This window comes from Protopterus annectens, chromosome 2.part2 (genome assembly GCF_019279795.1).
Source record: "Protopterus annectens isolate FY-2018-M chromosome 2.part2, PAN1.0, whole genome shotgun sequence".
Taxonomy (NCBI): domain Eukaryota; kingdom Metazoa; phylum Chordata; order Ceratodontiformes; family Protopteridae; genus Protopterus; species Protopterus annectens.
Window position 1 is genome coordinate 547,513,956 of NC_056730.1, and position 16,951 is coordinate 547,530,906.

The 16,951-nt window shown below is 40.1% G+C and overlaps 1 protein-coding gene across 1 annotated transcript in view; it reads right to left on the minus strand.

Annotated features, from left to right (window-relative positions):
- Positions 1–14,674, minus strand: part of LOC122795708 (30S ribosomal protein 2, chloroplastic-like) — a 1,331,913-nt gene extending 1,317,239 nt beyond the window's left edge. Inside the window, exon 1 of the mRNA XM_044064010.1 lies at positions 14,619–14,674. The gene's annotated coding sequence lies outside the window, so the exon portion shown is untranslated. The remainder of the gene's footprint in view (positions 1–14,618) is intronic.
- Between the last annotated feature and the right edge of the window lie 2,277 nt (positions 14,675–16,951).

A 16,951-nucleotide genomic window follows, 5' to 3' on the forward strand; every position in this document is an offset into this window, starting at 1 on the left:
TAGCACTCGAACATCTACATTTATGGTAGGTACAAAACTGTACTATGTTCATCGTGCATACAGCTGCAGTCATAACAGATGGGTAGAATCCCAAAGCTAAGAAAGGGGTGGTAGGCACTAGGTGGAACTAGGAGGAGCCAAAATGCCCTGCAAGACTGCAGTGGCAAAGCCTGCTCTAGATTTGGAGTATAATGGTAGGTTGTAGTGCTTGGAGAAGGTATGCACAGAACTCCAAGTGGCTGCTTCCAAAATATCCTTGGTAGGAACTCCTCTGAGGAAGGCTGCAGAGCTGGCTGTGGCCCTGGTGGAATGAGTTCTAATGACTGTAGGAACAGTTTTGCCATGAAAGGAATAGCAAAAGCGTATGCAGTGGGCTATCCATTTTGAGATTGTCTGTTTGGAAATTGGCTTCCCTTGAGCTCCTACCGCATAGGCCACAATGAGCTGTTCTGATTTTCTGAAAGGCTTTGTTCTGTCCAAATAATAACGCAGTTGTCTGTGGATGTCCAAGGAATGTAGTAATCTCTCCCCTTTGTTTTGAGGAGTAGGATAAAAAGTAGGTAAATGTACGGCCTGATTTAAAGCTACCCTGGATACCACTTTAGGCATAAAGGACGGGTTGGTTCGTAAGGAAACTATGTCCTGATGGAAGATGATAAAAGGCTGGACAGCCATGAGAGCCTGTAGTTCTGAAACTCTACAAGCTGAGGTGATAGCCAGAAGGAAAGCTGTTTTCCATGACAAAAACTGCAAATCTGATGAGGCAGCTGGTTCAAAGGAAGGCAAGGTCAGTTTTTCCAGAATGAAATTAAGATCCCAAGCAGGTATTGGTTGTTTCCTTGGAGGCCTTAAATTCTTAGCCCCTATGAGGAACTGTCTTAAGAGAGGGTGAGAGAATAAAGGTGGAACAGTGTTGTATTCTGCAGAAATGGCTGAGGCATGGATTTTGATGGAAGAGAAAGAAAGTCCACTGCTTAGCAGTTCAGCCAAATATTGTAGTATTTGAGGTAAATTCAGTTTTCCAGGATCCTGGCCCTTTTTCTCATTCCAGACACAAAAATGTTTCCATTTTGTGGAGTAAGCTTTTCTAGTTGATGGCCTTCTGGCCTCCAAAATTACATCCTGCACCTCCTTGGAGAGTAGGGCCTGTTGTGATGCTAAGGAATCTTCCATGCGGCTAGATTGAGTGTTTTTAGCTGGCTTTGGAGAGTTTTGAAACTGTGCTGAGTCAGAAGAAGAGGCATTAGAGGCAGGGTCCATGGTAGGGAATGCGTCAGGCTCCTCAGGAGTGGGTACCAGTGTTGCCTTGGCCAGTCCAGAGCAATGAGGATCATCTTTGGTCTGTCTGCTTTGGTCTTTAATAGAACTTTGGGCAGCAGAGGAAGAGGAGGGAAGGCATAAACTGTCATTGATGTCCAACTGAAAGAGAGAGCGTCCACTTTCCAGGCCTTTGGATGGAAGATCCTTGAGCAGAATTTTGTCAATTGATGATTCTTGTGGGAGGCAAAGAGATCTATGTCTGGCCTTCCCCATTCTTGGATTATTTCTGTAAAAACTTTTGGATGCAATTTCCATTCATGTGGATCTGTCATATTCCTGCTTAGGTTGTCTGCCAGCGTGTTTTCCTTGCCTGGCAAGTACTGTACTTGTAGTTCCATTTGTAAGTCCATGGCCATGTTCCAAAGTGACATGGCCAGTCTGCATAGGGGGTAAGAATGTGTTCCTCCCTGTTTGTTTATGTACCACATAACTGTGGTGTTGTCCGTTCTTATCAATAGTTGACCTGGTTGTAGAAGGTCCTTGAAAGCTATAATAGCATTTATTACTGCTAGCATTTCTTTTTGATTGATGTGAAGGTGCTTTTCTTTTTGGGACCATTTTCCCTGAATGCACCTGTCTGTCATATGCGCCCCCCAGGCATAGTCCGAGGCGTCTGTTGTGATGACTTGATTTGCTTGAAGCTTGCTGAATGGAAGACCTGTGTTTGTTTGACATGCTTGAGCCCACCACAGAAATTCCTTTTGCAGACATGGAATTAGTGGTATTATTGTTTCCAAAATGTGGCTGTGTTGAGACCATATGTTTTTCAGGTACCACTGTAGTTTCCTCATATGCAGCTTTGCACATGGGATTAGTAAGATGCAAGATGCCATGAATCCCAGAGCCTGCAGGATTTTCCTTGCAGTCAGCCTGGTGCAATTTGCTAGTGTTCTGAAGTATTGAATTAGTTGCCCCTGCTTCTCTGGCGTGAGGTAGGCCATCTGGGTGAGTTGCCCCTGCTTCTCTGGCGTGAGGTAGGCCATCTGGGTGTTTGTGTCCAAACTGGCACCCAGGAAAATTATCTTCAGAGAGGGTATTAAGCCTTGATTTCTTTTTGTTGACTGTGTATCCCAGAGAGTTCAATAACATTATTACACAAGCCAGATGTTTCAGAAGAATGTGCTTGCTGTCCGCTTGGATCAGGCAGTCGTCCAAATAGGGGTATATTTGTATCCCTTGAAGTCTGCAGTAGGCAATTACTGATGCCAGGCATTTCGTGAATACTCTGGGCGCAGTAGATAAGCCAAAGGGCAATGCAGAGAATTGATAATGGGTTGAACCTGCAAGAAATCTGAGGTACCTTCTGCAATTTTGTCTGATTGGGACATGCAGGTATGCCTCCTTGAGGTCCAATGTTACCAGCCAAGACTCCCTGCCCAGCATGGGAAGAAGTTGCTGTAGAGTGAGCATCTTGAATTTTGGTACGAGTAGAAATGTGTTTAGGATGGATAGATCCAAAATAGGTCTCCAATCTTTTCCCTTCCTTGGCACCAGAAATAGCCTGGAATAAAAACCTTGACCTTGTTCTTGCATAGGTACCTCTTGAATAGCTTTCATGTTTATAAGATCTGAAATTTGCCTTTGTGCCTCTGCCCTTTGATTGTGTGGCAGGTTTGGCATGCCTCTCATTTTTGGAAGGGTGTGAAAATGGAACTTGAAGCCTCTGTTTATAATGTCCAGGATCCATTTGTCCTTTGTGACAACATGCCAATTTTTTGAGAATAATGCCAGCTTTCCTCCTAAGGGTGCTGCCATTTGAGACCTGGTTGGCATGCAAAGGGGAAAGTCATTGGGTTTGCTTTCTGAAAGATTGCGAGTTGTCCTCACCACCTCTTTGTGTAGGAGCTTGCCACTGTCTGCCTCTATACGATCCTTGGAATTGTCCTCTGCCCCTCGGGCGCCTGTGTCTGCCTCTTTGGGGTCTGTCTGTGGCAGGAAAGGACCAGTTTTTGGAAGGCCAATTTCTACTAAAACGTGGGGGTTGAACCTGTAGAAATTCTTTCACAGTTTGCATCGATTTAGCCTTTTCCTCCATTTTCCTTAATACTTCCTCAGCATTAGCACCAAATAGTACATCCTTTTGAAGAGGGGCGTCTAGTAATTTAGCTTTGACATGATCAGGCAAGGCTTGTTCCTTGAGCCAGGCATGCCTACGTATGACTGATCCTGTAACAGTAGCTCTACATGAGGCCTCTAGAGCATCAAAACCACATTGTAAGGTATGCTTACCCACTTGTTCTGCACTATGCATCAAATCCTGCAACTCCTTCAAGTCTGGTTGTTCAGGTTGTGACATTTTACTTTTCAATTGTGATAACAAAAACTGTTGGTATTTTAGCATATGAAACTGACAGTTTAAGGCCCTCATGGATAAGGTAGCAGAGGTATATACCTTTTTTCCCCACCTTTCTAAGGATCTGGAATCTCTCTCGGAAGGCAATGGATTTTTGGCAATGGAGACCTTAACTCCCTTGGGGCCCTGTGAGATGGGTTCTGGGTCAGCAGCATGGCTTTTGTATAGAAATTGGTGTGAGTCAGGAGCCCTGTAGTACCTGTCAAGCTTAACTGGAGCTGGAGGTAGAGAGTCCGGGTTAAGGCAGGCCTCCAAGTAAACATCATCTAGGATGTCCAAGACAGGAGGTACAGCCAGAGGCCTGTGCTAGGGTAACAAGAGAAATTCCCTGAGCCTTTTCTTGGAATCTGAATAATCCTGGCCTTCCCAGTGGAAGTGTTCCCTTAAGGTATGCAAAGTTTCCCCAAATGAGTAATCCTCAGGGGGGATACAGAAGGGATGGACTCCTCCACATCAGAGTCTTCAAAAGGGGAGTAAGAATGTTCCTGATCATCAGAGTGCTCTGAAATAATGGAGCCCTGATCAGAGGAGGGGGAATCTTACTCCACTCTGGGCCTTTTGTCCGGTGGGGGCTGAGAACCTCTGATTAGAGTAATTAAATCCTCAGCCATTTTAAACATCTGTTTCTTAGGCATGGGGCCTGGAGATGGGCCCTGTGTAGCTGGTCTCCTAGAGTGCATGGTTGCTTTAGACTTTGTGAAAGCCTTGATGGAGAAAGAAGAGGAAGGTCTGAAGACACCTTGAGTGGAGGTGGACCTGTCCACATTCTGAGTTTCAACGCCAAGAGTGGCTTCGGTATCTGTAGTCGGGGTGTGGGCTGAGGAGCCTGCGACCTCGGGCACAGGAGACACAGTCAAAGATGTGTCGTCGGTAATCAGGGGCTGCGTAGGCGCCTCGCTGAGAACCGGACCACGTATAGTCGGCCTTGGCGTGGTGTCTGTAGAGGCCGCGGACCTCGTGTGTCGGTCCTTGTCTTTGCGTTTTTTAGACAAAACCGGAGTCGGAGTAACCGACGACATAGTATAGTTAAATGCTTTCCCAAAATAATGCTGGGCGAACTCCGCCCGACGCTTAATAGTGCGTTTGTTGAATGTAGCACAAAAGCGACAGACCGAGACGTCATGGTCTGGGCCTAAACAAGGTATACAGAGGGAATGGAAATCCTTATGCGGTATTTGCTTCCCACAAGAAATACAATTATTAACTTTGTCTGACATCGGTCTGAGGCAAGAAAAGTTTCTCCAACGGGGTACTTAGCTTTTAAGAAGACTTCGGTTTCCAAATTTTCGTAATCTCAGGAGCTGGCCGACCGGCACTTGCGAACTGCTTCTGCTTCGGGCACTGCGCGGCAAGAAAGACTGAAGAAAATGGCGTTGGCTGGTTTCTTTATACCCCTGTCGCACTGACGTCAGGGAAGAAGCGACGACAACCGACGCCGGACCTACACTTTGGAATTCGTCCGACCGAGGACCCGTCTGACGGCAGGAGAACCCATCTGTTATGACTGCAGCTGTATGCACGATGAACATCAGCTTCAGTAGCCACAGCCCTGAAGTGGCATCAGCTAAATCATAAGCACAGTTCAGAGACTGTTTACTCACTTGAGACAAAGAAGCAATAAAATTAAACAAAGACATTTTTCCATCAGAAGAGGAAAAATAAGCTAGAATGTTCTTCATATTCACAAAAGATACAAGCACATAATTCAAAGTGTGAGCTTGACAATTAAGAATTCTAAAAATAAGTGATGCAGAAAAATAAAAATTTACCCAAATCTTTCAGAAGTGTTCCCATCCTTATCTGAGGGGAGGGATTAGCAATTTAACAGCAGCATGATTTGCCAAGGAAATCAATGCTGGGTCAGATCTGGTGTTGGAAAATAAAAATGTACAAGACTGAGGATCTTTACACATTCTATCTGCTTTCTTAGTGGCAAGTAGGCTGGGTTATCAAGCAAGTTACAGGCTGCAATAAAATATCTTCCAGAGAAGGAAGAACAGGAAGAAATGGACTAGGTTCAGGAAATTCCAGTTGTAATAAATCATATTTCTTTAAATGGAATATCAATGTTCCTACTGAAACAACTGCTTAATACTGGATATGGTTTAAGAAAACGAAAATTCTCCTAAAGGACTACAAGAAGAAACACTCTCCTCAGATTCAGAATCAGAAACATGAGGAGAAAAAACAAAATTTCTCCCCTCACAATCTGCCTGTTCAATGTCCTAAAAATCCTCAAGCAGAATCAGAAACCTGACGAGAAAAAACTAAATTTCTCCCCTCACAATCATCTCCCTGTTCAATGTCCTAAAAATCATCAAGCAGTGAAGAATCCCATCTCTTTTAACAGTAAAATCAGAAACAGAAAGGACAAGAGTCTGAAGTAAACCCTGAGCTTAGCCCAATAAATCACTCCTGTCCAAAGTAACAGACAGGAGAAGATAAATGTTTAACTTCCTTATTTTTGACAGGGATTTCTATAGAAGCAAATAGACTCCTGACAGGCAAATCATCTCTGTGAACAGGCATCTATCCGGCACAGATAGCTTTGGTTCTTTCAGAACTGGATCCTTGTAATCCACTGGGCTTTCTTTTGGAGTCTTCATTCCATTTCTTTTTAAACTGACCATTCTAAGATTTCTGTTGCCTGGATTTAAACTGTTTATGAAAGAGTCCTGGATTAGTTGGACATTTCTTTTAAACTTAGGCACTGAAGAAAGAAGAGTTGTTTTACATTATCTAAACCTTTTGTCTTCCATCCATCTTTTTGAAAATATCTGCAGAAGGATTTCCAAATAAGAAGTCTCTGTCTAGGGCAGCATTTAACAGTTGAACATCGACATTTTCTAGTAAAAGCTGAAGCATTAACTAAGCTTGTCTCCTCATGACAGGCAGTAGCTGTTGCTATAGAAGCAGTACCAAGTTATTGTAACCACACTGAATGGTACGTTTACCTACCTGGGTGGCTGAATAGAACATGTTCAAAGGTTAACTTTAACATCAGCAATGGTAATGTTAGCTATAAGCTTAGTCCATATAATTCAAAGTGGCTAGATGGTATTTTGTCATGTGAATTGGACATCTAATAACTCTAAGTGACAAGGTGGCAGAGGTATATACTTTAAGATATCTATCTAAAGTTGTTCTGTCTTGGCATTAGGCATAGAATTTGGAGTATGAATACTCCTGGTTCCCTTGGCTGTCACTATATATATTTCTATAAAAACTTCATGACTGATACAGCTATTTTTACCATCAGGAATTCTAAAAATCTACTTGGCTTTTTGGGAGCTGGAGATGGGGAATTAGACGACAAGGTAGTAGCCAGAAAAGCATTTTCTAGTACTCCCAAAACACTAGGAAATGTTACTGGTTTTGGAGTTCATAAAATCTTCTCCGAGAGTCAGAGACCCCTCTGACTTCCCATTTAACATGGTCTTTCACCTTTGCAAAAGTATCTCTGAAGAGAATCTCCTTTGTGAGAGACTGAATATGAAGTGTCTTTGGCATCCAATTCAAATATTGAGGAGAATGAATGTGTGAAGCATAGCCCAAACCCTCCTGGTCTGAATCAGAAAGGTTTTACTCTTCAAAAAGAGGAGAGTTTCTTCCTTTTTAATGGAGTAGAGGAAGAAGAGGAAGGAGAAGAAAGATAAAACATCTGAAAAGTTTAAACTTTGAAAAAACCCTGGAGTAAAATTAAATCAGCCATCCATTCTACATGCATGACTTGAAAGAGAGGTAGTGCAGGGAGAAAAAGTCCTAGTTTTTTTGAGAACTCTAGTAGGGAATATCCAGACATATGGTCCTAGGAATGGAAGATGATGGTCTGACTTTCATGTCCTGGCAAACAAGGAAATTTGGATTTCCCCTTTTACCCCAAGTTAAAACTAACCTTGGTTCTCTCTTCCTGGATAACTCAGCTGTTTGGTCAGTATTTTGAACAAATTAAACTCTTTAGCCATAATGGCCCCAAAAAGAGCAACGTTAGAGGGCACAGGAAAAGATGGATTGTCCATAGGGCTGCAAAATCACCTCAGAGGATTCACGCATCTTAGCCTGCCAAAGAGAAGTGGATGTCTCTTTAAATTCAAGCACCTCTCTATCCATTCTGCATGTTTTTTGTTTTGTTTGTTTCTTAACTAAGGGGGAGCCACTGCAGGACAAAGAGGACAACTCCATGGCAGCAAGAGCTAACATATGAAGCAGTCTGATTTCAAGATCAGTTTTAACGGAATTAAGTCTACTCCACAGTTTTAAAGGTGAATGCTTGAAAAACAGAATAAATCTTTCCATCATGTTCTGCCCAAAACAAACAAGTCCTTGAAAGGAAATCTGATGGCCACAGCCACGCTGCCGTTTTCCTGGCTGACAAATTTCTCACCAAAAATTAATGAAATACGGGAAGGTACTCTAACAGGATACTCCTCTGCTGAAGACTCTGATGCTGAAACTTATCAAAACAGATGACTTTACATGACACTGATGACAGATGTCTACATAGTTTTTAAACGGCAACAGAGTTCTGAATTTATGGCATGTCCACATGTACCTATTATGCTAGCACATCAACTTGTACTAAAGGCAGACGCACAACATGATGGGAAGGGGCCTGAACTTCGTACATTGGCCAAACATATGGGTAGCCTAGCAAATAAGTCCTATTTCTAAGGAGTAATGCAAATGTGATTTTTTGGAGAACATTTTTAGTTTCCTTGGAAATTATAGGCTGCACCCATTTGCCCTGAGTAATGACTTCCTACTGGCCTGCTAAGAAGGAAAGCCAGCCTCCTATTTTGTCTTAAAAGAAGGGAGCAGGAGAGTTGGTAGTGGAAGGATGCTGGGTGGGAATTTAAGTAAGAGGATGGAGGTCCTGTTTTAAGTCATAGTTGCTTCCTCAGATTATCATGTCCCAGAGGATTTGCACATCTGCCTTTACTGTCAGTTTCCCATTTTTCCAATACTTCTTCCTTTTCTGAGCTCTGTTCTCGTCTCATCTAGGACTAGCTTTTGCTTGAGTGCTTGCTGATACATCTAGGTGGTGGGGAATAAAAAGGGTCTTGACAGACTACATAGTTTTCCTCTTCTCCTCCTGCTTCTTGAACACCTTCTCTACAGGGGGTATAAAGAGGAGCTTCTCATCCAGAGGAGTATCCAGCAGCTCTGTTTTCACATGCTCAGAAAGAGGATGAGTCCTCACCTTTTTATATCTCCTATCCAGTGACCCCATAGCAGCTGTCCTGCACAATGTATCTACAGCATCAGAACCACATTTCAAGAATTGCCTGACAACTTCTGCGTTAAGGTTACATATGCTGAGTATCTTCTTTCTAAGCCCTTTATCCTCTTGTGCCCTCTGCCTTCTGTGTCAGCTGATTATGAAGAAGCTCCAGGAACTTTAAAATGTGAGACTGGCAATTGAATGCCATAAATGCTAGATGAATAGCAAGTCTTTTAACCAAACCAGGTGTGTACATTACTGTCCCTTTCTTTTTAAATTGGGATTATGGCAGCAGATGCACTAGCTCCCTTCCTGGAATACACAGACACCGCTAATGTACAAGCAACAAGGATTTCGTGTGTGTGTGTGTGTGTGTGTATATATATATATATATATATATATATATATATATATATATATATACATATATACATATATATAAAATATATAAATATATATATATATATATATATATATATATATATATATATATATATTCACACACACATCTATGATTGCAGGAGTCATGGACCCTTAACAAGTTGTCTGGCTTCCGATAGCAGAGAGCTGTGAATCAAGTTTCAAAAGACCTAAAGACATCATCCAGGACTTCTGACACTGGAAGGATGGCCAGGGACCTTTGCTTTGGCATGTCCTGAAACTGTCTGCATACAGTCCAGGCCTGAACTAACACACTGGGCTCCTAACTGAAGGACTCCTTCATCCTATGAAGGCAGCTTAAAAAAAAAAAACAAAAAAAAACAAACAAAAAAAAAACTGTTCTCCAGTTACGAGGTATCCCTCATTATTAGACTCCACATATGATGCCAGGGACATCTGGTGTGCATATTCCAGCTCATCTACTTCTGTATCCTAAGCATCTCAATTCTTCTGAGAAGTCACCCTTTTATTTTTACAGAAGGTAACCCTGAAATAAAACCTTTTGCAGAGGTTAGCTGTCTAAACTTCATAAATTCCATGAAATAATGGGACAAATCTGAAAAGATACTGAGTAGTCACCAGAGTGGCATGTGGCAGAGTCACAATCAGTGATTGGTAGGGCAAAATGCTGACCATTTAGGCTTCTGAGCTCTGGGTCTGAGGTTGCATGTTTAATCTAGTTTGTAGGCCTTGGGGCAAAGGGAGACGCACAAAACATCACTGCAGTCTCCTTAGACTTCTTCACGGACAAGTTTCATGGGGATAGATCCTCCTCTTTCAGTGATAACAATGCAAGCATCAGTACCCAAGGTCTGTACAGCAGCTTTGTGACTGACAACCTACTTTTGCTCATGACATGCCATTGACTGAAGGTGTGCTAGCCTCCTCAGGATAGAAGAGCAGAGACCTCAGCCAAACAGGGCTCTGCACACCAAGAATGAAAAGGTGCATCATCAATATCAGTACCCTCCAGCCTAGGGGGGGCTACCTTCCAAACAAACTTCTCTTTCTTTTTATTTTGAAGTTACAGAGGAGGAACTGGCAGACAAAACAGCAGGCATCTTGACAACTGTGGGAATTTTGGGTGAGGTACTTCTCTACGGATTCCACCCTACACTAAATTGGCCAGTGTTAGAAGTACAGTACACTCTAAAAACAGTAGCAACAGCATAAGAAGATTCTATATCAGGGTACTTATTTATGAACTCTGGCTTCAGGCCAACCTGGGGAACTTGTTCAAAATGCTCCTTCAACTGCAACAACATAGATTTGAAGATGGTGTTTTGACCCTGGTAAGAACAGGAGTCTGTCAGCCCTGGGGCAGAAAAGTGAAAGTTCTGGTATTTAGGACAGGCTTCTGCAGGCAAAAATCCCAAGAGTGAGTATTGCAACAGCATATTATAAAATCTTTTCTCAGAGGGCTCCACACCAAAATAGTCTTGTGTACATTTTGTAGTTAAACAACCAGTTATTACTGCTTTGTTTTGCAACGCAATCTGTAAGGAGACTGTTACATGGTCTTTAACACGCAGGTATGTAATGCAAGGGTTCTTAACTGCCACAATATGACATCACGCATATATTCCGTTTCCATTGTGTGTCTTATAAGTAACTTTATTCATTTTGAAGAATATAAGGGTTATTACATTAGAAATAAAAAATACTATACATTTCAGCAAAGAACAGATTTTATATTGTTGTTGCTGTAAGACGTTACGGCTCAAATGCCACTGTTTAAAGAGCTAAAGTGTTGGGGACAAATCCAATGCTAAGCTGCACTAAAATCCCCAATGACAGAATCAGTCTTACTTGTAATTTATAGATCAGCTCCCCTCTCGTTACTGCCTTCAAATTTCATAATGAAATACTGAGGCCATTTATGCATTTAAGAATGAAACAGTGTCACCAACCTTCCCTCTCACAATACGACACTCTGCATTATTCCCAATTTGCACTGGGGTATTATGTCTAACTTTTGTTAAGTATGCAGTACTAAGCAACAATCAAGAAAACATCTTTACTAAGTTGTCACTACATCACAAGTAACTAAAATACTACACACTTCTCCTGAACAAAAGTTTTGTCACTGAATTTACTACTGCCCCTCCCTGTACCTTAGTTGTCTATGCTGTAAAGTATATGATGTGAAAATAAAACTACATTTATGCCTGGAATCACCAGCTAATTGAATTCTATAGCTGAAGCCATGAGATATTACTCTCAGAAATTTCCTACAGCATTCCAACTGGTTTCAGAGATATGGTCTTACATAGCTCAAATACACCAGCAATCCTATATAGCCATTTGAGTGCTCTGCTTTGCCATTCTCTAAACAACAAACCACGCTCAGGCTGAGAAACCCAGCATAAACCTCACCCATATCACTAATGCTTTCTTAAAGAAACGAGTGCCAAAAATGATACTGTTTTCTCAGAAAATATAGGCTCATAGGTTAGTACTAAGCTAACTGTCCTTGCGAGCCATTTTAAGCCTAGCCAATTATCCCTTGTGAGACTCAAACCCTGCACCTTGTGTTTGTAAGGCAAACACCTTAACCATTAGGCCACCCTCCCTCTCCAATGATTTGACGTTTTGCTTTATAAAGAAAAATGTACATATAAATGTCCTGACAGGCAGACAAACATTTCAGACTTGTTTCCATAACTATTGGTGATGCAGTTCAGTATAGGGGTGACACTGGCTTTTTCCTCAAAATTTCCTAAGAATATCTGGAAGCACTATACAGATTCTCTCGCTTGTAGCTGAAGTCAAATCCAGGTGAATCAGCCTTTTGAAATTTGCAAACTATGAAATCTGGAAAACGGTCACTTGAAAACAGAAGCATAGCTTTTATATTTTTACTCTGAATGGGACTAAAAGCTATCAAAAACATTAACATTACTGTGACCTTAGGCATGAATGTTCTGGCTGAAAAAAACATCACTTAATTGACTTTCTTTTCAATTAAATTCATGATATAGCTGCTATTTTACTCTCAAGGTAAAACCACGGATAAAGAATTTTTTTTTTTTTGTTATACATATTTTAGTTACATTCTCTGAAAATTTACAGAAAAAAACAATGAACCATTTTGTTTTAGAGATACAGGCATGTATATACAATCATCAAAAATATCCAGCAACGGCCAGTAGTTTGGAGATGTCCTTTGGAAAATGGTCAGAAATAATGGGGTTAATATGATACCTTTGTATCCCACTTATGGCTGAGCAACTATTCCACTGCTTGCTATTAATGCAATGCAGTGTCTTCACCTCTGTAGATGTGGAACTTATCCACCCATGCTAAATGGGCATACAGAAGGCATACTACCTACTGTGCCTCATTTGAGAGCTTTCAGTTTACAGCAACTTGTTTCATGCCGTTTCCACCTCCATCCCCCATGCCAAAGAAACAGTTAATAAGTTCATGGCAAAAAAAGATTTAGCAGTCTACATATATGCAAAGGATTCTATACAGACAGATTGGCCCCAAAAGGTAATAGATCAGTTGGACAGGAAAACAAGAAAAATGCTTCATGCTTATCAAATGATTTATAAAAATCAGTATATACCAAGATTATACAGTCCCCGTTCTCAAGGAGGTATGGGCCTCCTCGAAAGTGATTAACATGTACAGCTCTGCAATCTTAGGACTGCATACATATCCACTGACCTTACAAGTCCCAAACATAGTGATAGTTTTAAAACATGAGGAGAATAAGACTAAGACGGCTTTCCTGCTTAGTTTAGCAGAAATTTATTGGCATCAAGCAGGAATGGAAATCAAACCAGAAGTAGATAAACATCAGACAGCAACAGAATGTACCAAAAAACTAACTAAAGAATAGAAGGTGAAGGATCACATGAAAAGGCAAGAAATGTGGAAAATGCATAGGATTACATGTACTGATAATTCTTGGAACAACCTCAAGTTGGAAAAGAAAGACAAAATACCAGCAATGGTAATTTTAAGAAATTACTATATAAAAAGTAGTAAGCATGATACGGAAAATTCGAAAACTAAAAGGGTGGTTTAATATTAAGAAAGGAGGAAATTTTACTTGAGGAAGTTAAACTTTTTTACTTACAAAAGCAAAAAACTATAATGAAAGCTGCAAGAGAAGGATCCCAACTTCTCAGAGTGATGGTGACAAATGAGATCTGAGTTGCAAGGGATGGGCTACGGCATTATGGGTAGAGGGAGGTGCTCGAGAATTGAATCCAAAGTCTGTGGCCCAGTCCGTTATGAGGATCCGCAATCCATTCACTGAGGAGGAATAAGGACAACGTTAGATAAAAGAATTTACAACTGTATTTAGATATGTCACCGATGCATGTTAACTCCATATGAATTGCAGGAGTCAGTTCTGGGTACATTACGGGTACAGCTAACAGCACTTCTGGCCAACATCGAATATTGAAATAATACTAATTTCATGAACTTTAATCATACTTTGACTTAGGAATGGATCAATTTCCATCATGGTATTACAAACTCAAAAGACTTGGAGAAATTAAACAGACACACAGCTATATAAGAATAAAAGAGTGCCTATTTAAAACCATGATAGATTCTGCAGCTCAGAATTGTATAACTTTTCACAATACAGACACCAGGAGTCCTACATTTCCAGTGTTCCAGAAAGTTAAACTCTGTCTCCCTACAACTAAACAAAGAACTTCAATACACAGGAAGCTCGTTGTCTAAGACTGCAGAATGAGAGGGAGCGTTCTTCTTATAAAGTAGCCCATATTATATGTGCAGTTTTAATTTACTTGTGCAACAAAAGTTCATCCTTGCTCAGTTTTGTGCATCACAAACGTCAGCAGGAGCAAATAGGGGATTTGAAAAAGTATATACTATAGTGTACATGACAAATGTCAGGCTACACATGTGAATACAATCAATTCTGAGAAGACACTCAGTTCTCAACTATGACACTGAGTTTGTACAACTGCTAAACAGTTAAATTTCTAGTTCTTGTCAGAAGCATTTTGGGAAGTTCATTCTAATACTCTCTTGCAGACTTGGCTGATGTCAAAACTGCAGAAATGTTCACAATAGCTTACAGTTATTTTTTTCCAAATGCCCTTTCTTCTAATGAATTAGCAAGTGAATCACAACAGTGATTTGTTTCCCAATTTATTTAATCTGTCCATCTGTTCTACAATGTAAATTAAACACTGTCAAGTCAAAAATTCACCTTCCACTTTAAGTATATGAAGGCAACTTCTAAGTTAGTCTGCTTTGCTGAAAACAGGCATTGAAAAAACAAATACTCACTTGCTAGTTCAACACTTTTCTTAGCAGCAGCTTCTATATCTGTATTATTTTGTATATTCTGCAAAAGAAAATAAACCACTTAGTGTTACTGAATTCGTCAGACTAATCATGCTGCTTGAACTGTGAAACTTCACTTAACACACAAGCCTGCAACTAACTGAAAATGTTCCATAAGTATTTATATATATATATATATATATATATATATATATATATATATATATATATATATATATATATATATATATTATTCCTAGCAATGTTGCTCTTACAACAAAAAATACAGCAAAATTAAGAATAAATTTACTAAATTGATGCTACAAAACTCAACTATTGAGGCACACCAAGTACTCTAACCATTAATAGTGTTGCAATTCATATCAAATAACTGGCTCAATATGCCTGTGGGTGCAGCTTTCGATTTGGGGCAATTGTTCCTCTATGGAGGATTAATCATTTGAAGATTTTACAAATTTTTCTGTGTTTGTTCTACATTAAATAGGTGCTGGGCACGTCCTGAAAATGTATTTAGTTTTTGTTATAGGGTCTTCATTAACAGAAAAAGCCTTCAAAATGTGACACGGGTTCAAACAGAGATGAGAAGAAAAGTACAGAGTACAGGTAAGTAAACTTACCATAGCAGTAGATGTTCGAATCACTGCTAAAGTAGTCCAGCTACACAGGTATCCCGCAAGGACATAACAGGTGGCCAGCTTCCAAAGCTTCAGGGCACCTTCCATCCGCCCAAACCATTAGCCATCTTGAGTTCAGCAGAGTAAAACAACAGATTTGAGTGCCAAGCTCCTCACAGCTTTCCTGCTGCTGAATATTATGCTCCTCTGAGGCTCTTGAGGATCTACAGTCATCTTGTGCTGTTCTTTTGAGGAGCAAAGAATTATTCCAAGGTTAGCAGTAGATGAATCTCAACAACTAACACTTAAGAATGGAGGAGATTACATAAAAATAGCGATGGATAATCAATCTTAAGAAAAGTCTCCAGAAACAGACAGCATTTCTGTGGATGTCTAGGGGTTAGCAGGGAAGAAGGTGATAAAGAATGGAATGAGTATTTTAAATGGAGGGGAAGCATCATGTTGGAAGAAAGCTGGGATGGCTGCATTAACTAAGGACTGTAAAGACCCATCAGACCCAGCTTCATAAAGATGCATTTCAATTTTAAACTATGACTATAAAGCGTTTTAGTCTATACTAGCTAAAAGGATGGCAAAGGTGTTACTAAAAGTGATAGATAAGGATCAATGTGGTTTTGTGAAGGAAAGGCAATCATTTGACAACATCAATAGAACAATGATGATCCAGACGGAAGCATAATGTAAGAAAATACCACTGTTGTCAGTTTGTCTTGAGGAAAAGAAAGCATTCAATAGAGTAAGATGGGATTTCATGAGTAGGGCAATGAATTTCCTCATACAATAATATGGTTAATTAGGAAGACATATTAAAGAACAGAACCAAGAATTAATGTGGGAGGACTCCTCTCTGATAAGTTGCGTTTGAAAGGAGGAACCAGGCAGGGGTGTTCTCTTTCCACTTTGTTATTTGCTTTATATTTAAAGCCATTTACTTTACATTTAAATTCATTGGCAAAGAAAATAAGAGACTTAGAAATTCAAGGATGTAACTGGTATGGTATTCAAGAAAAATTGGCTTTATTTGCAGATGATATTTTGTACCTAATAAATCCAGAAAAGGACATTTCAGTGTTGTAGAACATTTTGAGACAGTTTCAAGTCTTGTTGGGATATAAAATTAGTGAAGATAAAACAAAGGCTATAGCCATAAATTACGTACTCATACACAAATTGGTTCAACACCACCTATATGTATGGGGAATGTGAAGGCTGCCAACCTAGCTAGATAGAAGTTTGTAAATAATTCTATGTCATTGTAAATATTAATATAATCCACAGGCTTGGTTTACAAATGTAAAGAGAACTATATGTTATGATTAAACTATATCTTACATTGAGCTTCAAAAATGTAACCACAGTGCACTCTGCTGAAGAAAGCTGACAAGTCAAAAATTGTACGACTGATCTCATGCTCCGGAGATACAATGTCTGGGCCAGGACATTCTTTCTATTGTCTTGATTTGATTTAAGAGATAATTACTAAGGTTTTACATGTATAATGTATTTTATTGCTGTGGCTTCCTGGCCAGGTGCAGCTTACTAAGAAATGCAAATTCTAAGTTTCTGTTAGCCTGGGAACTAAAGAAGTGATAAAAATGATGTAATCTGAAATGACTCAGCAGTACTGTGTTATCAATTTAAGACTTTCTCAGAGAGAAAGATATGATCCTTTTGGATTTT